Consider the following 13,628-nt stretch of genomic DNA (forward strand, 5'->3'; position numbering starts at 1 on the left):
TCACTAGCAATCTAGATGACAGGCATCTTATCCGCATGGTTGTAACGGATCGTGCAGCCACGTCTCGATCCCTGAGTCAACAGATGGGGACGTTTGCAAGATAATAACCATCTGCACGAACAGTTCGACGACGTTTGCAGCAGCATGGACTATCAGCTCGGAGGCCATGGCTGCGGTTACCCTTGACGCTGCATCACAGACAGGAGCGCCTGCGATGGTGTACTCAACGACGAACCTGGGTGCACGAATGGCAAAACATTTTTTCGGATGAATCCAGGTTCTGTTTACATCATCAGGATGGTCGCATCCGTGTTTGGCGACATCGCGGTGAACGCACATTGGAAGCATGTATTCGTCACCGCCATACTGGCGTATCACCCGGCGTGATGGTATGGGGTGCCATTGGTTACAAGTCTCGGTCACCTCTTGTTCGCATTGACGGCACTTTGAGCAGTGTACGTTACATTGCAAATATGTTACGACCCGTGCCTCTACCCTTCATTCGATCCCTGCGAAACCGTACATTTCAGCAGGATAATGCACGACCGCATGTGGCAGGTCCTGTATTGGCCTTTCTAGATACAGAAAATGTTCGACTGCTGACCTGGCCAGCACATTCTCCAGATCTCTCACCAATTGAAAACGTCTGGTCAATGGTGGCCGATTTACTGACTCGTCACAATATGCCAGTTACTACTCTTGATGAACTGTGGTATCATGTTGAAGCTGCGTGGGCAGCTGTACCTGTACACGCCATCCAAGCTCTGTTTGACTCAATGCCCAGGCGTATCAAGGCCGTTATTACGGCCAGAGGTTGTTGTTCTGGGTACTGATTTCTCATCATCTATGCATCCAAATTGCGTGAAAATGTAATCACATGTCAGTTCTAGTATAATATATTTGTCCAATGAATACCCGTTTATCATCTGCATTTCTTCTTGGTGTAGCAATTTTAATGGCCAGTAGTGTATGATGAGAAGAATGGAAGGATGCATAGACTACAGCGATGTATACGAAACAAAATAAATGTAACCCACTGAGTTACTGGACTATTTCATTGACACCGACATGTAGCAAGGCATGTGAACAATTACTTTGTTCCAGTGTTATTAATACCCCAAAATATATTACTTATTGACATCAAACCATCACGAATATGTAAAGCATCACTCTTGTGGGACACAGCCGGCACTTTATTCGAATGACGTACTTTGTAAGGCTGCATACAGGGGCTCTCAAATTGATTCGGTATTTATAGATTTCCAAAAAGGGTTTTGATATCATTCCTCATAAGCGACTTCCATCAACATTGCCTTCGTATCGACTATTGTCTCAGTTTTGCGACTAGATTCGTGATTTCCTGTCTGAAAGGTCACAGTTTGCAGTAACTGACAGGACATCACCCAGCGAAACTAACGTGATGTGTGTGATTCTTCAAGTGAAGTGATGTAGACCTTCTGCTTTTTCTAATATATATCAACTGTTTAGCAGACAATCAGCCTATTTCTCTCAGATTCGTGGAAGGGGATGCTCCTCAGAAGAGCAAAGCGAACTGCAAAATTATGTTGAAAATACACTGGTGTCCAAAATTAAAGCAACAAACCGCTAATTCCCCGTCATGCGTCTAATTCATGGTATAATCATACAAACTCTCAACAGATGTCCTTACGATTGTGTTGAGCACGGAAGGTGGGATTTCGGTCAATGGACAACCACTACAGTGAATACGTCAGGGCATCTCTTAAATGGGGTACCGTGTGCCGGGTAATTGCACATCCGCAGTCGCTATGTATACAGTCACAGAGGGTGTGGTATGGCACAAATAAGACGCCTACCTGAATCTCTGTTGTGGAGGGCCATAAGAAGAATGGAAGCAGCACATTCACATACTCATGTGGCCCAAAGGCTGAATGTGAATCGTTCTGTTGGTTCTCGGATGTGGTGACAATTTATAGAGAGCGAAACAGTGTCCTAGAGACCAGGGCAGGGCCGACCATGTGTGATATCAGAGAGAGAGGAGTGTTATTTGGTTGTATGGACCTGATGGTACCGCCTTAGTATTGCATGGCAACTGACATTTGACCTCACAACATCCACTAGACGTCTTGTATCGGGACAAACGGTGACAGAAGGCTTCGGCAGAGTGGCCTTTATTGTCAGACACCTAGTATATGTGTACCTCTGATGTGTCATCACAGAATGGAACGTCTAGAGTGGAGTCGTCAAAATGCTACCTCGACGGTCAAACTGTGGCCGAATGTTCTTTTCACACATGAGTCCAGATTTGATCTAGATGATTCTCCAAGCTTTCGCATCTGTAGGGAACGTGGAAGACGATTTCGAGACCCAAATGTTGTGGAAAAGACGAATATGGAGGAGGATCTCGTATGCTGTTGGCAGTGAACGCCTCGGCACGGGTTAACTGCTGTAAGGTATCCTGACAAGATCTTGGGACCTCATTCGCGATTGTTACGAGGCGGTGTGGTGTGAGACCTCATAGAGAATGGGTGGTTGATGTTTTCCTGGAAACGGAAATTGTTGGTCGCATGGCGTGGTCTGCTCGCTCTTCCTGTTTGAATCCCACAGAGCATGTCTGGAATGCACTACGGAGATACCTGCATCATGTCTGCGTCCACCAATCACTCTCCAAGATTTGCGAGCAGCTCTGCAGGAAGAATGGGCATTATAGCCGTAACATGAGATTGATGACATCGTTCACAGCATGCCCCGTCGTTGTTAAGCCTATATTGCTTCCGGAAGTGGTCACACCCTATGCAGCACATTAACCAGTTGAAACTTCCTGGCAGATGAAAACTGTGTGCCCGACCGAGACTCGAACTCGGGACCTTTGCCTTTCGCGGGCAAGTGCTCTACCAACTGAGCTATCGAAGCACGACTCACGCCCGGTACTCACAGCTTTACTTCTGCCAGTTCCTCGTCTCCTACCTTCCAAACTTTACAGAAGCTCTCCTGCGAACCTTGCAGAACTAGCACTCCTGAAAGAAAGGATATTGCGGAGACATGGCTTAGCCACAGCCTGGGGGATGTTTCCAGAATGAGATTTTCACTCTGCAGCGGAGTGTGCGCTGATATGAAACTTCCTGGCAGATGAAAACTGTGTGCCCGACCGAGACTCGAACTCGGGACCTTTGCCTTTCGCGGGCAAGTGCTCTACCAACTGAGCTACCGAAGCACGACTCACGCCCGGTACTCACAGCTTTACTTCTGCCAGTACCTCGTCTCCTACCTTCCAAACTTTACAGAAGCTCTCCTGCGAACCTTGCAGAACTAGCACTCCTGAAAGAAAGGATATTGAGGAGACATGGCTTAGCCACAGCCTGGGGGATGTTTCCAGAATGAGATTTTCACTCTGCAGCGGAGTGTGCGCTGATATGCAACTTCCTGGCCGATGAAAACTGTGTGCCCGACCGAGACTCGAACTCGGGACCTTTGCCTTTCGCGGGCAAGTTCTCTACCAACTGAGCTACCGAAGCACGACTCACGCCCGGTACTCACAGCTTTACTTCTGCCAGTACCTCGTCTCCTACCTTCCAAACTTTACAGAAGCTCTCCTGCGAACCTTGCAGAACTAGCACTCCTGAAAGAAAGGATATTGAGGAGACATGGCTTAGCCACAGCCTGGGGGATGTTTCCAGAATGAGATTTTCACTCTGCAGCGGAGTGTGCGCTGATATGAAACTTCCTGGCGGATGAAGACTGTGTGCCCGACCGAGACTCGAACTCGGGACCTTCCTCCTAAATGCCACAGCAACAGCTACAGTAAAAAACAATGGACAAAGTGTTCTAGATTAATCTAGTTTAAGACTGTTTATTTTTATGTAACATATCTCTATGTATGTATGAATGTATAAACGCCTGAAGATGAACAGAACATGTTCGAAACGCGTTGCATTATGTTAAATTAAGCATAAAATAAAAAGTGACTGGTAGCAGAAACTTAGAATAAATAATAGTGAAAGATGCTGTGTTCGAATACCTGCCAGGCAAAAGTGATTTTTATCGTCGTTCCAGGTTCCAATATAACGCTGTTGGTGGAAGTATTTAATATATATGACATCTAATTGTGTTTAGTTAACAGTTCATGTAGCTTCTGGATTCTACCCTCCCCCCTTCCCCCGCCCCCTTCCATCACCACAACTTTACTTCATGGCGTTTCACACTTGTGCATTGCACTTTATTTACATATCTTTCACGGTTATTTCTTAGGGGCAGTATAGGCTTTATTGGGTTTCCAGAGCAGATCTAAGCGTATCGTCATTTGTTTCCAGGTTTGGACATTGGGCCTTGTAAACTGATACTGGTAAACACTTCGATATTTTACGTTTCTTGGTTCCTAGTCGAGTCTCAATCAGACACGAAAGCTTTGTTTGGTTAATAGTGGGTTCCAACCCGACGAATCACACTCAACAACTCGTCATGCCATTTAATGAATGTGATAAGGCATCTGCAGTGAGACTTCTTGTAATGAAGTTTAATTTACAAGCGTTAAGTACTGTGTCATCTCTAATAACATGTTTTGTAATGTTTACTGCATGATGGCGTTGGGTTACATCTGTACTGACTGCCATAAAGAGCAGTGTTGTCTGGTAGTTTCTTCTGGTACCCATTCTGTATAGTCAAACGACTGTACTGTAAAGGCTTTAGAGGACCTGCGACACGGCTACGCTGTGTTGCTTAAATACAGTCAGGTATGGCCTACACATTGGAATTCAGGATTGGCTCGCTTTCGGGCCGTCGAGTGTACGTGTAACTTGTGTAGTTGAGCAGTGGGCAACTCTGTTGGTAATGCGCCGTGTGCCCGTTTTTCTGACCTAACCTATCTTCGGGTAATGATATAATACAGAACAACCGACTGTGGTAATAATGATACAGTATTGATTTGCTCAGTCTGTGGTTTTCCGGCTCTGTGAAATTGTGTCAAAGTGCTAGGGCGACCGGTGTTAACTAGTAATACAATCCCAAGAAGGTATTTTGCGACATAAACGAAAGTTGGTAGGCATGGTTCTACATCTGAAAGATAGTTTTTCAACATTCACGCCAGTCGCATAACAGTGGCGCTAGTTGTGCCATTATGAGGATGCAAATCAGATTTGCTTTAAATACACGCTACAACGGTCATGAGCGTTATTTACCGCTGAGATTGGACGTGGTGAGGTGATGTTAGACAAGAATGCCTTTAAGGCGACAAAGACGCCATTATCAACACCTCACCGAGCTTGAACGAGGTCGTGTAATAGGGCTACGAGCAACTAGATGTTCCTTCTGCGACACTGCACAAAGATTTGGCAGGAATGTAGCCACTGTACGTGATTGCTGGCAGGGGTGGTCACGAGGATGTAAGGTTGCAACAAGACCGCTCTCTTGGCAGCCACGTGGCTCAACTGAGAGGGAAGACCATCGTGTTCGGCTTATGGCTCTGGCGCATCGTAATCCATCTTGCAGCAGCAGTCTGAACAGTAGCTGGCACCACAGTGACACAACGAACTGCTACATATGGGTTACCACAAGGACAGCTCCGAGCCAGAAGCCTGTAGCGTGCATTCAGCTGACATCAAACCACCGCAAATTGCGACTTCAGTCCTGCAGTGGTGTCAAGCGAGAGTTCTTTGGAAGACAGGGCGAAGATCTGTTATGTTTTCTGATGAAAGTTGGTTCTGCCGTGGTGCGTGTGATAGACTTGTGTTACTTAGTAGGTGGCCCGTAGAAGACCTACAACCAACTTGTCTCTGTGCTAGACACGCTGTACCTACACTCTAGTCATGGTTTGGGGTGCTATTTCGTATGACAGCAGGAGCTATCCCATACACCCTGACTACAAATTTGTACGTCAGTCTGGTGTTTCGACCTGTTGTGCTGCCATTCATAAACAGCATTCTAGGATAACACTCGCCCACATACCGCTGTTGTAACCCAACATGCTCTACAGAGTGTCGACTTGCTGCCTTGGCCTGCCCAATCACCAGATCTGTCTCCTATCAAGCAGATATTGTACATCAACTGTAGCGTCATCCAGAAACAGCGTTACCGTCCCTGTATGCCCGATCAAGTCAATAGGCACGGAACTCCATCCCATAAACTGACATCCGGCACCTGTACAACACAATGTGCGCACGTTTGCATGCTTGCACGCCTTTTTCTGCAGATTCTTTCTCAGAAAAGTATAAGCTCATTAAAATTTGAAAGCTAACACCAGTACTTCGGAACTTCGTTCAAAAGACCAATGATGCAACTGCACATTTTCAGAGTGATATTTTACCAAATTTGATTGGTTAGCCAGTGACGGTGGCCTAAATGCGGTCATTTGCTGGTATTGTCTGATGTTTGGAAATGGCAGAAATACTAGTTTTACCAAAACCTGATTCACGCATATGGGAAATTTACTGAAGTCGGTAAACGAGCATGTACAGTCTGTTAACCATCTGCGATCGTCTGTAGCTATAGCTGCTTTTGGGGAAAATAGAATAGAAATGTTTTTGACGGCCAGCTTAAAAACAGAATATACCTACGCAATAAAAAGTAAGGCGGAAAAGGAACATGCTTAAAAGGCTTGTTAATACAGTGTGTTTTCTGGAAAAAGCAGGATCGGCCTTTCGGTGACATGATGAAACTCCAAGTTTTGTTAAACAGGGGAATTATGTGGACTTGTTGAATACGTTTCACAGTATAATCATCTTTTGGCGTAGCACATAGAAACCTCTACTGTGATTGAAAGAATTCCTAATCTAATTGAAAATTATCTTATACTGTTTTATCAGCTACAAAGCGGGAAATTCTGGATGTGCCTTTTGTAGCCGTCATGGTTGACGAAACTTCAGATGTGGCAGATAAAGCACAGTTTTCTACTGTCCTACGTTAATTATAGAAGGATTCTGTAATATAAGTAGTAACAAACATGCTCAGGGTATAGCAGAGCTTGCAGGCCTCGGTGGCCGAGTGGTTCTAGGCGCTTCAGTCGGGAACCACGCGGCTGCTATGGTCGTAGGTTCGAATCCTGCCTCGGGCATGGATGTGTGTGATGTCCCTAGGCTAGTTAGGTTTCCGTAGTTCTGGGGGACACTGATGACCTCAGATGTTAAGTGCCATAGTGTTTAGAGCCATTTGAGCCATATAGCAGAACTTATCCGGCACTTCTTATAAGAATTCGGATGTAACGAAAAATTGACTGCACAGCAGTTGAAGCGTGGCGAGTATGGCGGGATATCTGAATGGGGTTCACGCATTAATCAAAGTCACACATACTGAAGCCATATTTTTTCACTGTTATGTCCATGTACCAAACCTTGTTTTATCTCAAAGCACCAGCCAAATAATGGAGCGTAAAATATTTTTTAATTTCGATTAATAGACTGGCAGCTTTTCTTTTTTGAAGATTTCCTAAACGTGTTAAATTTTTGGATAAACTTTTGCATTGTTGTCTTCCACACGTCTGTCTAACGCGATGGAATTATTCATCAGGCTTGGTGATCGCTGAGTGCAGGAAAAGAACTAAACTTTGTGATGGCTTTAGTGCCATGCTAGAACAAACTCTAGTCGAGCGATGTCGTTATCCTGAAGGAAGTCATTCACAAGATGTGCACGATGGGGGCGCGAATTGTCGTCCATGAAGACGAATGCCTCGCCAGTATGCTGCCCATAAGGCTGCACTATCGGTCGGAGGATGGCATTCATGTATCGTACAGCCGTTACGGCGCCTTCCATGACCACCAGCGACGTACGTCGGCCCCACATGATGCCACCCAAAAACATCAGGGAACCTCAACCTTGCTGCACTTGCTGGAAAGTGTGTCTAAGGCATTCAGCCTGACGGGGTTGCCTCAAAACACGTCTCCGACGATTGTCTGGTTGAAGGCATATGCGACACTCATCGGTGAAGAGAACGTGATGCCAATCCTGAGCGGTACATTCGGCATGTTGTTGGGTCCATCCGTACCGCACTGCATGGTGTCGTGGTTGCAAAGTTGGACTTCGCCATGGACGTCGGGAGTGAAGTTGCGCATCATACGGCCTATTGCGCACGGTTTGATTCGTAACACGACGTCCTGTGGTTGCACGAAAAGCGTTATTCAACCTGGTGGCGTTGCTGTCAGGGTTCCTCCGAGAAATAATCCGTAGGTAGCGGTCATCCACTGCAGTAATAGGCCTTTGGTAGCCTAAGCGATGCATGTCATCGACAGTTCCTGTCTCTCTGTATCGCCTCCATGTCCGAAAAACAGCGCTTTGGTTCACTCCGAGACGCCTGGACACTTCCCCTGTTGAGAGCCCTTCCTGACACAAAGTAACAATGCGGACGCGATCGAACCGCGGTATTGACCGTCGAGGCATGGTTGAACTACTAAACTACAGACAACACGAACCGTGTACCACCTTCCTGGTGGAATGACTGGAACTGATCGGGTGTCGGACTCTCTCCGTCTAATAGGCGCTGCTCATGCATGGTTGTTTACACCTTTGCGCGGGTTTAATGACATCTCTGAACAGTCAAAGGGACTGTGTCTGTGATGCACTCTCCACAGTCAACGTCCATCTTCAGTAGTTATGGGAACCGGAGTGATGCAAAAAATTTTGATGTTTGTATGAATCGAAAGGTTCTTTGCCATAGATGTGCACAAGGAATAAATAATGTGTGTGTAGCCGTTAAGAGTGCGAAAAGGAAGCAGATGGCTTCACATTCATATCAATAACGTTTCATTGTCTTATCACGCATTAAAATCTCCAATATCTGAACATCGAAAATGGAAGAGCTACGAACCTCTATCCTGCGGACCCATGAAGTGCTACGATAGAAATGAGACACGAAAGTAACAACATTTCGTGAAATCAGATTCTAAAGGCTTTCATGTTTCTGTGGTTCATTTGCAGTAAAACATGCATACCGGGCAGCTACAATGCGACAGCTGCTTGGTCGATGTTGTTTTCAGTAGTAAAAATCAACCTATCGTAGTAACGAAGTCTGTAAAATACGTTGTATATTGGCGTCGTTATTTCCCTTACTTTTCTTTTAAAAGGGGACTTAACATTTGAGGTCGTCAGTCTCCTAGAACTTAGAACTACTTAAACCTAACTGACCTAAGGACATCACACACATCCATGCCCAAGGCAGGATTCGAACCTGCGACCGTAGCGGTCGCGCGGTTCCAGACAGTAGCGCGTAGAACCGCTCGGCCACACCGGCAGGCCTACTTTTTTGTAAGAATAACCGAGTGGTCACTTTCTGCCATTTCGAGAAAATTTGAAGTAAGTCCTAATTTTTAATTTCTTCATTTTCAACAACTAAAACTTCCAACTTCCCTTATAATCCGGGATCTGTATTTGTTTTGGGGTATGCCTAGAAGGAGAACGCTGACGGGTCAGAGTGAAAGACACAATTTTTGCGTCGATAAATTAATAACAACGTGGACATTCACAATGATACTGTGTCCGTTTTATTTAATGATCATTATAGTTGGGTATGTAGCTGAACTTACAGCCTTTAGATTTGTGTGACTTATCATGTTCTGGGCGCTACAGTCTGGAACCGAGCGACCGCTACGCTCGCAGGTTCGAATCCTGCCATGGGCATGGATGTGTGTGATGTCCTTAGGTTAGTTAGGTTTAAGAAGTTCTGAGTTCTAGGCGACTGATGACCTCAGAAGTTGGGTCGCATAGTGCTCAGAGCCATTTGAACTTATCATGTAACCGTTATTTGATGGATTCCTTTTAGTACTCACGTGGGTGATCTCACACTTTTGCTTATTTAGAGTCACCTGCCACTTTTCGCAGCATACAGTTATCTTGTCTAAATTATTTTGCGATTGGTTTTGAGCATGTAAAATTAAAGTACCGATTTTTAAAATTAATTATATAGGGAGGCCAACTTTGCGTTGATCTTCACAAAATAAAAAATAATCCGTGTAGATAGCCATTAGTAGAGGTAAAAGGAAGTAGATACAGACATGTGAAAAGTTCTCGTTTGTCTCTGACATTGTTATCAACTTCTACCACGCGTAACGATCAGGTGCTACGGCAGGAACGACACATGAAAGTTCAAAAAATGGTTCAGATGGTTCTGAGCACTATGGGACTTTAACATCTGAGGTCATCAGTTCCCTAGAACTTAGAACTACTTAAACCTAACTAATCTAAGGACATCACACACATCCATGCCCGAGGCAGGATTCGAACCTGCAACCGTAGCGGTCGCGTGGTTCCAGGCTGAAGCGCCTAAAAAATGGTTCAAATGGCTCTGAGCACTATGGGACTTAACATCTATGGTCATCAGTTCCCTAGAACTACTTAAACCTAACTAACCTAAGGACATCATACAACACCCAGTCATCACGAGGCAGAGAAAATCCCTGACCCCGCCGAGAATCGAACCCGGGAACCCGGGCGCGGGAAGCGAGAACGCTACCGCACGACCACGAGCAGCGGACTGAAGCGCCTAGAACCGCTCGGCTACACAAGCTGGCCGACACATGAAATTCACAACGTTTAGTGGAGTTCAATTCTAGGGACTTCATGTTTAAATGTTACAGATAGTTCACTAGCAGTAACACATGCACACGGGACAACTACAGTGCCGCAACCGCTACGTTGTTGATGTTGTACACAGTGGAAAACGAACATAGTAACGAAGCAGTCGGGAACAACAAAAGTTGTTTATTAACGTCCTTTTTTCACTTACTTTGGTCTAAGAGTAAACGGAACTAACTCTGTGTTCATTTGCTGCCGTCACCACAAAATTTTCAGTGTTCCTAATTTTCAGTATCTTTATTTTGATTAGCTGCAACGTCTCGCATTAGAAGGAAGTAATATTTGTTTTAGGCTGTGCCTCGAAGAAACACATTGACGGGTCGGACTCACAGACGAAGAGCTAGAGAGACACAATTTTTAATAGAGAAAGTAATAGGTATAATTCTATTGGCGTTCTGAAAGATACATTTAAATGTGCATAATTACAAGTAATTTTGAGAACTTTAGTTGCGGTTTGAGGAGTTTACAGTGCACTGTTTGTAATGCAGATCATTTAACGTCTTCATGCGATACAAGGGCATTCACTATGTGTTGCCCTATGGATAAAGTTAATTTGCCGCCGTAAACACAAAATTAATTTTTCGACGCAGTGTATCAAAGACTCCCATTAAATGATCGAACAATTAAAGAGACGTCAAAGAATTGTTTCAAGAATACACGTACAGGTAGCTACAATGCAGCATTTTCCAGGGATCATTTCTGCGCCTTAAATTTCAAACTCTTTTAAGATACATGACTTTGCCATCAGAGATCAGGTCCATTGGTGCAACTGGTCGGATTTCGAGCACAGGCGATACTAGTATTGATGAATGCCTGTCAGTGTCGTTACCAGGGATTTTAGTACTAGTTACTCAGAGACAAATGGACCATTGACAGGCGGGCTACGGCTGGAGTGCATTCATACATGTCATTACCAGATTACCAGGCTGTGCGTACGTTGTGCTGGCGACGAAGCCTCCTTCGTCTTGGGACGAGACAACACGCTGCCATGCAGCGAATTTGCTGGCCATGGCGGCGGAGTGTTTGCTTGCGGCCCTGGCTGAAGAGTGTATCTGGCGCTGGGGCGCGCACACAAGAGGAGGTAGCACAGGATAGTAGAGGCTGCGCGGAGCAGGGTGGTGGCAACTGGGGCAGCGCACAGTGCTACACGGGGTTCTTATATCAATCAGGCGTGGAAGGAATTATGTGAGTTTCTGTACCTGGCATTCGTTATTAAAAACACTGTATTAGATGATTCCGCTGAACTTGCAAGAGAAGGAGCGATTTGTTTTCACCTGAATTGTTAACCACTTTTCTTTCAGAGATGCGTCGTCAGTGGCGAGTTTTGAGTACCTACATCTCCCTTGGTACCATGCTGAATTTTGCTTCATTTTCCAAATAATACCCAGTTTCACACACCTTCATCTCGCTTGGCAACGTAGTTGCAATTGCGACAGGATCCTGAAACAGTGTGCTGTTACCAAGCGAGGACCTATCGTACAACTTTCATTGTGCCACTTACGTGCAGTTACCATAGTTAGCGAAGTGGTTATCGCCAAGCATAAACGTGCACCGTTTTCCTTTCAATTCTCGCTGTGAGGGGCATAGGCAGCGTGCTGGCTTGTTGGTGTACAGAATATCTGAAAATAAATCAGTACTTAAACATACAGCTCTGAAACCGACGGTATATTTATAATGTGCAGCCGATATTTTTATAGGCCTGTACGTCGATATTTTTGCCGTCGATGTATCGATTCTCTTTTTTATAATCCAGAGCCGATATTGATGTTTTTTAAATGTCAGTATATCAGGTTCCCGATATTTTTAAAAACATCAACAGCCCTAGTCGGGATTAATCGTTCGATTCCACGGCGATATAAATCCGCTACTTCGCAATGGAGCCGCAGCGTGAACGTCCTCGTCGTTGGAAAATCTGCCAGTGCTGCGAATCAGTTCTTCGACTGCCTGGACGTTGCCGTCTGTGATCGATGTCAATGGCCTTCCTTTGCAGCCAGCATCAGCCACGTATGTGCGGCCTCAGGTTAATGGCAACATTACCCTGTGGCTGGACGCCACGTTGCAGTTTGTCAATATTCCAACAGAATTTCATGGTGAATTTGAGTGCAGTTTATAAGTTGTGCTCACGAGAATCGTACTGACATGTATCCTTCAGCAAAAAAATGAAATGAAATGATCGTATGGCACTCTTGGCCAGGAGACCCCATCCGGGGAAGTTCGGCCGCCAGTGGTAAGTTTTATTTCAGGTGGCGCCACACTGGGCGACTTGCGCTTCGGTGATGATGAGGTGGTGATGACGAGACAACATAGAACTCACAGACGGAGAAAATCTCCAACTCGGCCGGGAGTCGAACCCAGCCCCTCTGCATGGTAGGCAAGCACGTCATCACTCAGCTAAGCAGGCGGATTATCCTTCAATAAATGTATGACGTTACGAGATGCGTCGCCATTTCATTCACACACTCTGATACGACTGTTACCCGTGACACAACAGAACTGTATCGGCACGGCACTCAGAAAATATACTCTCTTCTGACAGTGCGCCGCTCTTGTGCTATGGTTTTGCATGGGGCGACACGCGCAAGTTGCTGTTTCGAGCCCCGTCGTAGATGGACGAACGAGGGTAGTCCACATTTGAACAGTTGGAGGGCTTCACAGACAGACGGAGCTCGCACAAAGTGTCCCGGCGTCCGCGCAGAAATGCGCTCTTTCTTAATGGCCAGGCCGGTCCAGACTGACTGCCACCTGCAGATCTGCGCACTTCGAGCGTCCTCTTTGGGATATTGGGATACAGCAAGCCAGCACAAATGTACGTCCACCGTAAGTACATCGAAAGTTGTTCGTATCTAGGCACCTTTGATTATGTGTAATGTCATTAAATTTAAGAGGAAACAATAAATCTCATTTATAACTGCACTCGAGAGCGTTGAACGAACTGTTAGCTATTTAAATCGCAGACTTAAAGGAATTACGGAGGAGAAGGAAAATATAGCCACATGTTCGAGGGTTATTCGGAAAGTAAGATCTGAATCGGCGTAGCTAGTCGAATGTGACGCCAACATTGTAATGTTCATGCGTACCAGTTCCCGGCATGCTTT

General features: G+C 45.5%; 1 non-coding gene across 1 annotated transcript; it reads right to left on the bottom strand.

Annotated features, from left to right (window-relative positions):
- Positions 1–2,818: 2,818 nt before the first annotated feature.
- Trnas-cga (transfer RNA serine (anticodon CGA)) lies at positions 2,819–2,893 on the bottom strand. Its single transcript has one exon. It is a non-coding gene; the product is annotated as a tRNA-Ser (tRNA).
- Between the last annotated feature and the right edge of the window lie 10,735 nt (positions 2,894–13,628).

This window comes from Schistocerca nitens, chromosome 3 (genome assembly GCF_023898315.1).
Source record: "Schistocerca nitens isolate TAMUIC-IGC-003100 chromosome 3, iqSchNite1.1, whole genome shotgun sequence".
NCBI classification, from domain to species: Eukaryota; Metazoa; Arthropoda; class Insecta; order Orthoptera; family Acrididae; genus Schistocerca; species Schistocerca nitens.